The sequence below is a fragment of the Adiantum capillus-veneris genome, chromosome 24 (genome assembly GCF_014529385.1).
Source record: "Adiantum capillus-veneris isolate H3 chromosome 24, ASM1452938v2, whole genome shotgun sequence".
In the NCBI taxonomy this organism is placed as follows: domain Eukaryota; kingdom Viridiplantae; phylum Streptophyta; class Polypodiopsida; order Polypodiales; family Pteridaceae; genus Adiantum; species Adiantum capillus-veneris.
In genome coordinates this window covers 45,393,543-45,408,140 of record NC_140954.1, presented here as the reverse complement: position 1 = coordinate 45,408,140, position 14,598 = coordinate 45,393,543, and positions in this window count along the sequence as shown.

Below are 14,598 nucleotides of genomic sequence, written 5' to 3'. Positions count from 1 at the left end.
TTGGTCCCATAGGTCATATTTGACCTCCGAGGACGATAATAAAATCTATCTATCTATCTATCTCTCTCTTTGCACACGTATGTGTGAGAAAAGAGTATGTGTATGTGTGTGTGTGTATGTGTGTGTGTGTGTATGTGTGTGTGTGTGTGTGTGTGTGACACACACACACACACACACACACACACACACACAGACCTACAATATGTAGTGCTTAATTCATTTTGTGTGGGGGATTTTATTTTTGCGAGATTTCAGTTTTGAGCTTTTACATTTGGAACTATTTTTTTGAGCTTTTGAAGCCTAATTTTACATTAATGATATCTTTAAGTATCATTGTGTAGTGTAAAAACTCAGAACCTCATAGTACAATCCTTCAACTACCAAACACTTTTAAGAAATATGGAATCATGTTTATGCTTATGCAAAATGAAACTTTATAAAAAGCACCATTTGTATGTATTTTTGAGCTTATTCAGAAAACGTGATTCTTAAAAAATTTGCCTGAGTCTCCTTTGTATGGAGACCTCTTCATAAAAAAATTGGTAGATCCTTTCTTGGGCTCCCATAAACTCTTATTTCCATCACTTTAACAATTTTGTTGTGTCACAAAAATGAACACACAAGCCAATGGTGTCAACATAATCTAGCTACCATAGGAAAGCTCCAATCAAAGTAGTATGCACATCATCTGGCCATCATGTACCAAACAAACACAAATGAGACATCCAAATGAAATGTATGGAGCATATCAAAATGCCATGTCAATGTCATATGGTTTCCATGTACATAAAAACATAAACCAAAACATCAAGATGTGTACTGTTAGAATAGAGTTTCCTAACCAAGTGTGCATCCGCAATCAACATTTCGCAGGTCCACATGAAATGTCGGTCAAACATATTTTGTAGAACACATCATCTAGCTCTAGACACATGCAATGCGTCATATCTTCCGTAGAAGCTCGATCCCAAACCACCACACCCCGTAAACAAGTCCAAAACATAGTCATGAGGCTCAATAAATGTTGCCAACAACCACCTGACCATATAAAAATAAAATTAGAAACCTAATGCAAGCACATATATACATTAACATTCACTAGTATCATACTTTGGACTAGTCTTACCAAACGAACAAAGAAGACCGCTATGTCCTACCTCTAAGAATAACACCATCAATCTCAATGGGGAAGACTGCATCATCTATCATGTGGCCACAATCTGCTGGAACCAATCTCTCAGCAATTTTCTCCCTTGCCTCTCTATCATAATGTGGAACTGGATGGCCAATATGATACCAAAGACACATGGTAAGATCAAGTACCTGCATAAATAAATAGCTCAAATAATGAATGCCGTAGCTACAATGTTTTTAATTAGGAAATTAATCTATGAAACTAAGTTTGTTCTCTCACCGCCTCTCTAGTGAGTGGATGCCAATATGCCTTCTTATTACACATGAGAGGCCATGTACGTTGTGAGCGGGATGGAAACACACAAAACGCCTCTATAATGACCCAACACACACTCTTGGAAAGATACACACACACACACTACGGGGCACCACTCGGCTTACACAACCCTCCTGGCCGAGACAGGGAACACACCGATGGAGTGAGAGGAGAGAGATTACCCGTGTACCCACTCCACACACACACACACACACACACACACACATCCAAAAAACTCAGCTCAAAAAAGGAGAATTTCTGATGTTTAGATACAATAGAGCTTTGGCCAACACCAATGGGGCAAACAGCTCACACAATATGGGTAAAATATGCCAGATACAATCACAAACTGGAGCAGAAGATTCGCTCATAAGAGAAACTTACACAGCCAAAACAGCAAAAAAAGAGTGAGGAATTTGGCAAAATGGACAGCGCCATCGCGTCCGGAACGGCCCAAAACCCCAGTCTACAATGTCAAAGTGCTCAAATCCGACCTCGGATGAGCAGTTTACGGCCAAAATAGGCTCCAAAATGAGCAAAAACACACCTACGGTTGTTCCTCCTCTCTTCTCTACTTTTTTTCTGGTCTTCTCTCTGTTTTTTCAGTTCCCACACTTAGCTTTATTATTTGGGCACCCTTGGCCTTTTAGATGACCTCAAACGGACCCCGAACATGCCAAAAACTGACCTCGCAGTGCATAGTTGTCACCTTTTTGCATCATCCGCACAACATTTTTCAATAATGCGTCTTGTAACCACATGAAGTGGCCCCAAAAAGTGGTCCTCATGATGACCTTTCTGCATAAGTATCACAAAAAAACACCCACGTTGTATCCGTACTTCTCCGCGTGCAAGTATTGACCCCATTCGCCCTCCTGACGCCACTAGATGCCATCTGACGCACCTGCTTACCTCATGTCGTTGACCCGCGGATATCTTCCTCGAGAAGTTTTAAGCGCTACCAACTCCTCATTATTGTAGAAAAAACACAATGGTACTGGTAACAATGAAAATCGATGCACTATGTACATGCTGTCCTACCTGTACACATGTGGGCCCCACGTAACCACCTGGCTCTAGAAAATGAGCAATCCTTTATTTTATGCACCATGCATGTATATGTACATATGCACAATCTCTTACTCCAAAAAACTCATGACATAATTTGCCCATCCCCTAGCCTGCTAGATCATTCATGATCAGAAGCAGCATAAAGCGATATGAGACTCGTCGTATCACAAGTCTCCTCATCCCGCACAGACATTACTTGCTCCACAGATAGCTCATCTTGTTCCACCATCATTAATCTAGCATGATACAATTTAAGACGCAATCCATTTACCCTTGACTTATGTAGAACCCCATCCAAGTTAGCCAATTGATATGTACCATTCGGGAAACACTCCACTACCTAGAAAGGACCTTCCCACTTAATTTGAAACTTCTTTTGGAAGGTGTTGTCCAGCTTACTGTTGTAGCGCAAAACCAAGTCATGCTTCTTGATACCCTTACTTTTGACCTTTTCATTTATCTTTGCCAAAGCCCTATCTTGCATCTGCCCATAATGTTCCAATGCGCTCATCCTATCCAACTAAACCTCTTGTAACTGCAAGAGCCTCTCTTTGAATGCATCACTAGGCGGCCCAAGCAACTTCTCTAGCATCTTGACTGCAGGCAAATCTACCTCCACAGGCAATAGTGCTTCCTTTCCATACACCAAATGAAATGGAGTAAACCCTGTACCTGTCTTCACCGAAGTACGGTAAGCCCATAATGCACTAGGCAATTCCAAATCCCAATTCTTTCCTTGGTGATCTGTCACTTTTGAAAGAATCTGTACCAACTCACCATTGAATCTTTCATTTAAGCCATTACACTGCGGGTAATAAGGAGTGGTATGTTGGTGCCTAATATTCATCTTTGCGCATAAAAAATCTAGCAGTTTAGCTCCAAATCCTGGCCCCTTATCTGAAAGTAGCTCCAATGGCACCCCAAACTTGCAACATATTTCATCATACACAAATTTTGCCACATCCTTTGCAGTGATTTGTTTTACTGCTATAGCCTCTGCCCATCTAGAGAGATAGTCCACTGCAGTCAAAATATAGCTTTTGCCCTTGCTTGTGATAGGTAATGGGCCTATTCCATCAATCCCCCACTTTTCAAATACATCAAACGCCAAAATGGTTTTTCGTAGCTCTGGCTTCAACACTCTCTTCCCAAATTCTTGACACCTATTGAAAAACCTACACTAATGGTGAACATCCTTGTGCAAACTAGGCCATACACACCCCTCTTGCAAGATCTTATGCAAGGTGACCTTTAGAGCAAAATGTCCGCCACATGCGCCTTCATGATTCTCTTCCAACACTCTGTAAAGCTCCTCCCGCCAAGGTACACGTCTCAACACGAGATCAGTCCCTTTCATGTATAAGACATCACCAATCAATTTGTACCTGTATGCTCTACGCAAAAAACCATACTTCTTCGACTTCTGAATCTCCTTTGGAATGATTCCTGTTAGCAAAAACTCCTCTTCTTGAGCTAAACTTTCCCGGCCATGATAAAGAGGTAAAGTGGTCCTCAACACAACTAGCTCCCCAATCATGCCTTGAGCCGCTTCATGTGCCTCCCCATTTAGAGCACGTTCAATGTGTGTGATGCTTCAAACTTTTTTAACAGGCCTTTAATTCTGAAACACATTTCCTTCAATGAGGTGTTCTTGCTCTTCCACACATCCAACACTTTCTTCACAACTAACAAGGCATCACCTTTTATGCTCAACCTTCTAATCCCATGCTTCAAACAAATGTGTAATCCAGCTTCCAAAGTAGCATATTCAGCCTCATTGTTGCTATGAGCATCCAATTTGAAGCCTCTCTTACATACCAGCTTCCCCTCTGGATCATAAAGTGCTATACCCCCTGAAGCGGCATCATGGCTCTTTCTATATGAGCCATCAAAGAACAACACATGTGCATTGCTAATCTGTGGCACTTCTTTGACTACCTTTCTCACCACCTCCTCCTTAACAATAAGGGGATTCTCCTTGTAGGTCAACAAATCAGCTAGGGTAGCCCTTGTACTGTCTTCCACTAGAAAAGAGAACTCAAACTCTTGCAGCTCAATTACCCAGTTCTTGACCACATTTGACATGTTAGTGCCATTAATTAACTGAGGCAAAAAGGCATAACTCGTCAAGAAAACAAAAGGTCGTGGTAGCAAGTAATGACGAAATCGTCGACAAGCAAATATTACACTGGCCATCACTAGCTCTACTTCCGAGAACTTTCTCTCCGCTACCAACTTCACTCGGCTTGCACAATGCACTGGCCTCATGTAATGGCTGCCCCTCCCCTTTTGCAATAGCATGGATCCAATGGCATCATCCCCTACTGATGGATTTACATAAAACACTTTCTCCCAATCAGGAGCCTGCATGGCTGACAACCCCCCTAACACCTCTTTCACCTCTTGAAACACTTCTTCACACTTGTCATCCCATTGCAATGGATCATGCTTTGCCACTTGTTGTAATGGATAAAGAAGCTGAGAAGACAATGGAATAAACCATGCCATGTACTTCACTTTGTGTATAAAGGTTGCCAATTGCTTTGTACTCGTAGGTGATGGAAGAAGAATAATAGACTTAACCTTGTCTGGATCAGCCTCAATGCCATTTTCTGACACCATGTGGCCCAGTAACTTCACCCTTGGCTGTGCTAGATGACATTTCTTTGGATTTAGTTGTCCTCCACATTCAACATATCGAGCCAATACCATCTGCAGCTTCTCATGGTGCTCAGCCCTACTGCTGTAGACACAGAAGTAGCCCCATGGCGTAATAAAAGTTGTCTTTGTGCGGTCTTTAAGAGCAATCTTCAATTGAAAATAGCCTGAAAAACCATCACACAAACTGTACCTCTCATAACCTGCCACTGAATCCAAGATCTGATCAATGAATGGAAGAGGATATGGGTTCTTCTTAGTGGCTGCATTTAAGGGTTTAAAATCTACACAAATCCTCCACTTCCCATCCTTCTTTGGACTGACTACTACTGGACTCACCCATTCTGTGGTCTCCACAGGGACTCTGAACCCTGCCTTCAATAACTTGTCCACCTCTTCCCGCAAGGCTTCCATTTGCTCTTGACCCATCCTTCTTAGCCTTTGTCTCACTGGCTTAGCACCTTCTTTCAGCTCTATATGCATCTCTTCACCCTTGAACCCTCTGATCTCTTCATATAAATTAATGAACAAATCAGGAAAACTAGCCAGCATGTGCAAATATATCTCCTTCTCCATAGTTGAGAGGTCTCCAGTGATCATTTGTGTCATCAATTCCTGCTTTTTTGACCATTCAACCTTGGTTTGCATCAGCCCTTCAATCACTTCATAAGGCCCTTCACTTTCATCTTCAACCTCATTTGCAAATGCGACTATACCAGACTCTTGGATTCCTTTGTCCATCAAAAGAAATGCAACATCAGCATCCTCATCACTGCTGGTAGTACTATCACTGTCCTCATCAGACACTGTGGAATAGTCTTCATCACTAGACCCATCCTCATCTTCATAAAGCTCTTCTAATCGTTTCCTTGTATCCATATTATATAGCTTCTTGGCACCTGTCTTTCCATAGAGGCTAATCGTACCATGTCGCCAATCTTGAACAACTCCCACTGCACGTAACCATGGTCTACCCAGTATAATAGGATATGCTCCCAACCCTGCTGGCATCACATGAAAATCAACCACTGCCTTCGCATCATATGCCTCCACTTCTAAGCTATTTACAACACCCAAACATTTTACTTTTTGATGGTTGGCCAATCTGAGCCGAAAGCCTGACACCCCAGTCACTGTAAGACCCATCTTCTCCACGCACGAGTGTGTTATGACGCATATTTGGGCTCCACCATCCACATAACCTTGTCCCAGATTTTTTCTTTTGTGCCACACATCTACTATTGGAAAAATGTCTGGTAGCTCATCCATCGCCAACACCTTCACTGAACCCTTCTCTGGCTCTTTCTCCATTGGGTTAACCATCCTCTTCCATTGTCTCTTTAGCTTAGGCACCATCTCTATAAGCTTCCCAAAAGTAACTTCGGCTTTCCTGCTCATCAGATCCTCCTTCAAGTCATAGCTTAATTGCCCATCCCCTAGTGGAAAATCTGAAACATGAAACTTGCGACGAGCCCTCCTTTTCTTCTTGGCCTTGACATCCTCGCCTTCATGGCTCTTTCCCTTCTTCTTACTAGGACCTGGGGCACTTCTTCCTTCCTTTTCCTTTGTAGTCCTCTTCCCAATAGGCATCACTAATGTATCCTCTAGCTTTGATGCCTTCTCCAAGGTGACTACACTTAGCACTTTTGTCTTTCCCTTTTCCTCTTGGGTTAATCCACTAGTTCCTTCATCTCCCTTAATTTCGATGCCATAGTCGTTCAACCTAGTTAGCACCTGTTTTGGAAATGGATACATGTCTCCACCCATCCTTGGTGGCTTATCACATTGCGGGCTGATGTGGCCTAACTCTCCACAATTATAACATGTGGGCATCTACCTCCAGAACCTACCATTACTTTGTCCAACACCATTCCTAGGTCTTTCTTCACCTCCTGGCTGATTTGCATACCTCCCTCGACCTCGATTATTTCCCACTTGACCTAGCATGTTTAGGTTGAGATTCTTCATCAAATCTACCACTTGCCTCATGTCTTGCCTTAGCCCATCATCTTGGATTGTTGTAGTGACCACTGCTGGCATAACCTGAGGAGTAACAGAAACCACTGGTTCATGATGAACCCGTGGCATGCGACCTTGTGAAGAATCCATAGGCTGAAATTCAGACCTCATGGGCAAAGACTCCACCCCTAACTGGCTCATTTTTCTCAGCTTCCACTCTTTTTTCCTTGCTACCTCTAATGCATCCTCATATGTCCTAGGCTTCTTTAGCTCCACTCTCCAACGTATATTCTCCCAAAGACCAGCCAAGAACCTGTCCTTCTTCATCATGTTAGGCGGGGGTATCTGTGGTGCTAAGGCCTTGCACATCCGCTCCCATGCCAATGAAAACTTACGTATGTATGCATCTACTGGCTCACCTTCCTTTTGCACCAAACCTTGTACTTCTTGCCACACTTTGTCGGGATCTTCTATCTTCACAAACTCCACTTCCAATCCATGCCATAAATTGTCCCAACTCAATCTTATAGGTGGATCAGCCACACGCAACTCCTCTTCAAATGCTTTGGACCAAACTCGTGCATCACTCTTCAAACAAATCTAGAGAAGACGCAACATCTGCGCCGGTTCATGAATTTGGTTGCTAATGCATGCAACCTCCATCTTTTCCAAAAAGTCTTCCACATCTTCATCACTTCTTCCATGAAACTCCGGATAAGAGAAAGCCATGGCTACCCAAATTACGATGGTTTGAGAACCCCTTTGAACACACGTGCAAGAACCCAAAACTTTTGACTGACTCAATTTCCAAAAACTTCAATGGAACTGAACTTTAGATAAGGACAAACACATGCACATCAAATGAGTTTTCATAGTTGATCATCAGAATTACAAAAAGCAAAGGACATTCCAGGATCTCCCTTAATCTTCTTGGCCCAAACATAAAGACTATGCTCTGCTAGAAAAAGATCTTCCTAGACACATGAACATTAATCTGGATTCTTTGAGTTAAATGAAAAGGAGTGAACTGAGGTCCATTTTGATCATCCATTAAAGTCAACCATGCAGCTCCCAAGAAGGAACACCTATCTTATCCCCTGATTTTGCCAAAATTTTAGCAGCAAAACAGCATAAATGGCTCACAAGACCAAAAAACAAGCCATCATAACTTGGAAAAAAGTTGGCAGAGTTTCCCCAGAAGTAGAGCAGTGAGAACCCAAAATATAGACTGTATATGTATGCATAAACTGTCAACAATAGAACCCGAGCATCAAATAGGACTCACTAGTACATAGCCTATGGCGAGGTCACGAAAAGGGTGCTCGAGCTACCTATATCACCGAAAGGATCTCCAAATTTGAGAATCCCCCAACTCAATAAAACCTCACGCTATCGACCCTCACACGAAGGCTAATGCAAATTGTGTATAGTCAAGTCTCAGAAATGACTATCTTCTAGACAAAGTCTCAGAAATGGCTGGGATTGCCAAAGAAAACCAAGTAGGCTCCACAAAGTCGTACAATGGCAGTTTCCACAAGTAACGTACAATCCAGCAGACAATGCGCTCAAACAGGCGCCAACTGATGCATATCCACAACAATTGCAAGTGACCCACTGCTAGTATATCACTCTACTCCAGCTACATGTACCTGTGTAAATCACCTATACCTGTACCTGTCCCTGTAACCTGTAACCTGTAATCTGCAACCTGTAATCCTGAATCTCAAAGCTTGAAGCTCGAAGCAGAAGGTACTCGAAGAAGATCCTCCGTGGGGGCGCCAAAAGAATGTGAGCGGGATGGAAACACACAAAACGCCTCTATAATGACCCAACACACACTCTTGGAAAGATACACACACACACACTACGGGGCACCACTCGGCTTACACAACCCTCCTGGCCGAGACAGGGAACACACCGATGGAGTGAGAGGAGAGAGACTACCCGTGTACCCACTCCACACAGACACACACACACACACACACACCCAAAAAACTCAGCTCAAAAGAGGATAATTTCTGATGTTTAGATACAATAGAGCTTGGGACAACACCAATGGGGCAAACAGCTCACACAATATGGGTAAAATATGCCAGATACAATCACAAACTGGAGCAAAAGATTCGCTCATAAGAGAAACCTACACAGCCAAAAAAAAAAAAAAGAGTGAGGAATTTGGTAAAATGGATAGTGCCATCGCGTCCGGAACGGCCCAAAACCCCAGGCTACAATGTCAAAGTGCTCAAATCCGACCTCGGATGAGCAGTTTATGGCCAAAACAGGCTCCAAAATGAGCAAAAACACACCTGCGGCTGTTCCTCCTCTTTTTTTTCAGTTTCCACACTTAGCTTTATTATTTGGGCACCCTTGGCCTTTTAGATGACCTCAAACGGACCCCGAACATGCCAAAAACTGACCCCGCAGTGCATAGTTGTCACCTTTTTGCATCATCCACACACCTGGCACTCAACATTTTTCAATAATGCGTCTCGTAACCACGTGAAATGGCCCCAAAAAGTGGTCCTCATGATGACCTTTCTGCATAAGTATCACAAAAAAACACCCATGTTGTGTCCGTACTTCTCCGCGTGCAAGTATTGACCCCATTCGCCCTCCTGACGCCACTAGATGCCATCTGACGCACCTGCTTACCTCATGTCGTCGACCCGCGGATAGCTTCCTCGAGAAGTTTTACGCACTACCAACTCCTCATTATTGTAGAAAAAACACACTGGTACTGGTAACAATGAAAATCGATGCACTATGTACATGTTGTCCTACCTGTACACGTGTGGGCCCCACGTAACCACCTGGCTTTGGAAAATGAGCAATCCTTTATTTTATGCACCATGTATGTATATGTACATATGCACAATCTCTTACTCCAAAAAACTCCTGACAACGTAAGAGCACAAGTCCTACCTAGTTGCATCTGTATTAAAATCTCCAATATGCTCGCCCATGCACATGGTGACTAAAAACCCCTCATCGGCCAAAAACTCATGAGCAACATCCATGCACCCTGTCACTAGACCCCTGGAAAATTTGTTTCACCTGCGAACACTCATGCCCTCTACAAAAGTGAATGATGACATGTAAGCATACAACCATAGTTAACTATGGGTACTATTCCAAAGAAAAGCTACTTCCCAATGGGATTGTTCCTAGACCATCCACAAGGAAACTTGAAGGGAAAATCTGGAAAGATAAGCCTAGCAACATTATGACATGGTCCAGACCATCTTTGCTATATAGATTTTTATTATGTGTCACCACAAACTTGGACAATGGCTGCAAACTTTGTGGCCATTGGCCAAGTTTGCGGTGACACCCCTAGACTCAACAAGATGTAGGCACATTGTGGTGTACTTCTTTGCTGATACGCAGTGTTTGCCTTGCTATGTATACATTCATGAGGACTCCTGGACAGAGGAGGTTGCGTTACGTACGGCTCGCTCTGCTTGGGCTTGGGCTAGGCACTCACTGCAGTCACGCCTATCTAGAGGACGCTCGGATGTGGATTACTCCCCATCCAAGCCTGCCTCGAAGATATCCCATCTTGCTGTTGTGGCAGCATCTGTTCTCTCTCGCTCCCCATGAGGATCATCTCATGGAACCTGCAAGGACTAGGTGGACCCCAGTTTCAGCAACAGCGGGGCCGATTGCGTCAAGAGCTTCAGCGTTGCCTTATGGGAGGAGAGACTGATATCCTTATGCTTCGGGAGCACCATCTGTGTGAGAGCCGCATTCGGCGTTGTGATTAGATTTTGCGAGGAAGTTATGATACCTTTTGGTCAGGTGCTTTTGGACCTGGAGGCATCCAAGGAGGGGTATGTATGACTATTGCGGACTCACTGCAGCAGGCCATTGTGGACAAAGGGATTATTGTGCCAGGTAGGGCTCAGTGGATTACTATGCAGGTTCAGGGTGTCCTTGTGGGCTTCCTGAACATCTATGCGCCCAATGTGGCAAGTGCTCGTGCAGTTTTTTGGTCACAGATTGTTGAGTCTGTGCCATAGGCCGATCATTGGTGTATAGGAGGGGACTTCAACATGTTGGAGGACCCTTCCGACAGGATTGGTGGCAGCCATGCTACTGTGCATGGAGTCGAGTTGGCATCTTGGGAGAGGTTTTGTATGACTTTGAGGGTCTCGGATACATGGCAGCACTCTGGTTTTGTGAGGCCCCCAGACAGTCTTGCCTTCTCTATATCGGACCACAGAGTGGGAGGAGTGAATCTATCGCGGATAGATCTCTTCTACACTAGTGACCACTTCAGTGACTTGGGGGGTTCAGTCGGCATCCTGGCAGGGACTTCCTTCTTGGACCATGCACCAGTGATCCTCACAGTGGCAGACAGGCAGAGGAGTGGGAGCACGATGCTCTGCATCCCAGAGAGGGTCTTGTTGGACTCAGCACTCAGAGAGAGGGTAGAGGCTCTCTGGACAGAGGGCATGGACAGACAGGATTCACCTGCAAACAGAGTGGCCTGAGGCCTAGCTCAGCATAGCCACTTTTTTGTTCAGGAGTCTCTGGCTCGCCGGGCTGCAACGAGAGAGTTGGAGCAGCGTCTCAGACGGGGCATTGCTTCACTACAGAGGATGCAGGAGCAGCATCCAGACAGTCCATGGTTGGAGGAGTAGTTACAGCAGGCTCGATAGGAGCTTGCTAGCACAGAGGAGAGGCATCATGAGTTTTCCTTCCACCGACAAGCATCTCAGTGGACTCAGGTGGGTGACAAAGTGACTGGTGCTTTTTTTGAGACACTGGGGCCTCGGCACTTGCATGCTAAGGTCAGTCAGTTGAGGAGGCCGGATGGGTCAATTGCTTGTGAGCCCGAGGATATGCGTGCAGTCGCTATTGAATTTTACCGTGAGTTACTATTGGCTGAGCCTCAGTCAGAGTGGTAGGATGCATGCAGGGAGCAGGTTTGGGCACAAATGCCATGTCCTGTGACAGAGGAGATGCACCAGAGGCTAGAGATGCCACTTCAGCTTGAGGAGCTGCACACAGCTCTGAGGGCTCTCTCTCGTGGTAGCTGTCTAGGTGAGGATGGGTTGACTCCCAGCTTTTTCTTGGAGTACTGGGACCTGCTTGGCCCAGATCTTTGTAGTGCTTTTCAGTACATTTTTCACATAGGAGCGATGCCTGACAGCATGAGTGAGGGCCTGATCTACCTCATTCCCAAGGAGGGTGGCTCCTTGGATAAGATTCGACAGTGGCACCCCATCACCATCCTCAACTCAGCCTACAAAATTCTTGCCAAGGCTCTGAGTTTGAGGATTTAGCCACTTTTAGAGAGCCTTCTACATGGGACTCAGACAGGTTTTGTCAAGGAACACAGTATCCTTGACAACATCTTTACTTTTTGGGAGGCTTCTGCCCTGGCACGGCTCCATGGTGAGGACCTTGTGATTCTTATTCTCCATTTTAAGAAGGCCTACGACCGAGTTGACTGGGACTTTCTAGAAGGCACTCTTCATAGGATGGGCTTCTCAGATGCTTGGATCAGAGGGGTGTCAGCTTTGTACAGACAGGCTCACAGTCAGGTGCTTTTGGCAGGGGGGAGAGGTGAGCTCTTCATGCTCACACGCTCGGTCAGACAGGGTTGTCCTCTTGCCTCCTTTCTCTTTCTGTTCTATGCGGAGGCAATGAGCTGATTTTTGCTATCATAGCAGGTTGGTCTTCGGGGCTTAGCACTTCCTATTCGGGGAGAGGAGTACTGGACGTTGAGTTTGATGATGACTCAGCCTTGTACTTAGATGGCCAGGAGGCCAATCTTCACAGATGTGAGCAGGCTCTAGAGACCTTATGTTGTGCATCGGGTGCACTGATCAACCGAAGAAAGATAGTGGCTTTCTCGGTTGGTAGTGCTCCTATGCCAGATTGGATGCCAAGAGAGGGTTTCAAGTGGATTCTCCCAGGGACTGCAGTTCGATACTTGGGTTGTCAGGTTGGTTTGGACTTGTCTCCCAAGCAGCAGATTGCTCCTCTTCTCCTGTCCCTCAAGAGAAAGCTATTACACTGGAGCTCAACACGTCTGTCGCTGGCTGGTAGAGTAGTAGTTGCCAACCAGGTGCTGTTGGCGACTATGTGGTACATCACTTCCTGCTGGATATTCTTGACTTCTTGTATCAGCCAGGTAGAGAGGCTGATCAGGAACCTCCTTTGGTCAGGACGTGACACTCAGATGGCCTGAGCAAAGGTGGCTTAGTCGGTCATCACGCTTCCTTGTTCTCAGGGAGGGCTTGGGATCATTGATCTAGCACAGCGGAGCAGAGCCCTTCTAGGGAAGTTCATAGTCAGAGGACTTCTTCCAGGTGAGGAGCCCTGGAAGGAGTTCTTGTTGCAGAGGCTTCGTGCCAGGGTGCCTCGGTCAAGAGTCCCTTGGCAACCTTCAACCAAATGGATCTTTAAAGAGATGTGCCGAGTTGGTTTGAGCAGGAGACTGGAGGACCGCTTCGCTGTGAGTTTGCTTCATTCTTGGGAGCTCTTACGGCGTGGCCTGGAGCAGCGACAGCCGATGTGCACAGAGGAGCACCTACGACAGCCCCTCATCTGGAACCCCATGGTTAGCACTCAGAGAGGCCACTTGGTTGGTAGTCGACCTCATGTTTCGTGGGGTCGCATGGTAGCAGGTCCAACGCGCTCTCTAGGTGACTGGCTAGAGTTCACAGGTTTGTTAGAGGAGGTACAGGGTTTCCAGCTGCAGGTCATGAGAGGGGTGCAGAGCATGTGTCAGGACATCTCAGAGTCAATTCCAGTTGAGTGGCTCACGTCTCTCGAGCCAGTAGCACCTCAGTGGATGGGAGCCTTCACACGACTGGAGGTTCTCATTTCAGTGAGGGCTTGCTCAGAGACTGTCCCAGACTTGTTCTTCGAGCTTCAGGGTGGGGGACGAGGTTACAGCAAGTTGCGGTAGAGGCCCCGCAGGTAGCAGAGTGTTGTTTTCAGAGGATCCGAGTTGTGGGCATTTGTGAGAGGACTTGCGTCATAGACCCTGACCCAACACCTCTTGAGACTGGACACTGGAGGCTATGGGCTTGGGAGTGCTATCCACTGGCACGAGTACAATGGGATCCTGGTGAGTGGCTATGGAGGGGCCCCTTCTCTTCTGCAGACCACCCAAGAGTCCCCTTCTTTTAGTACACTGTTCGGCTTGGACATCATATACTTGCAGCACAGAGAGAGGCCCGCCCCGTTGCAGCACGTCATTGGCAGGAGGAGGGCCTCACAGTGGAGTTCTTGGCAGCCTTTTGGCAGAGGCTGTGGGACTCCACACAGGGACTCCAAACAGTTGAGGCGCTTCACTTTGTTCCAGTGCGGTTGCACATAGAGCTACAGCAGTAGGGAGCTGCTGGCTTGTGCATAGTGGTCTCTCGATCGCATGTGCTGCCTGTGACCCGTTGGTGGAGAGTGAGCGTCATTGTGTTTGGGATTGTCCCTCGGCCTAGCAAGTG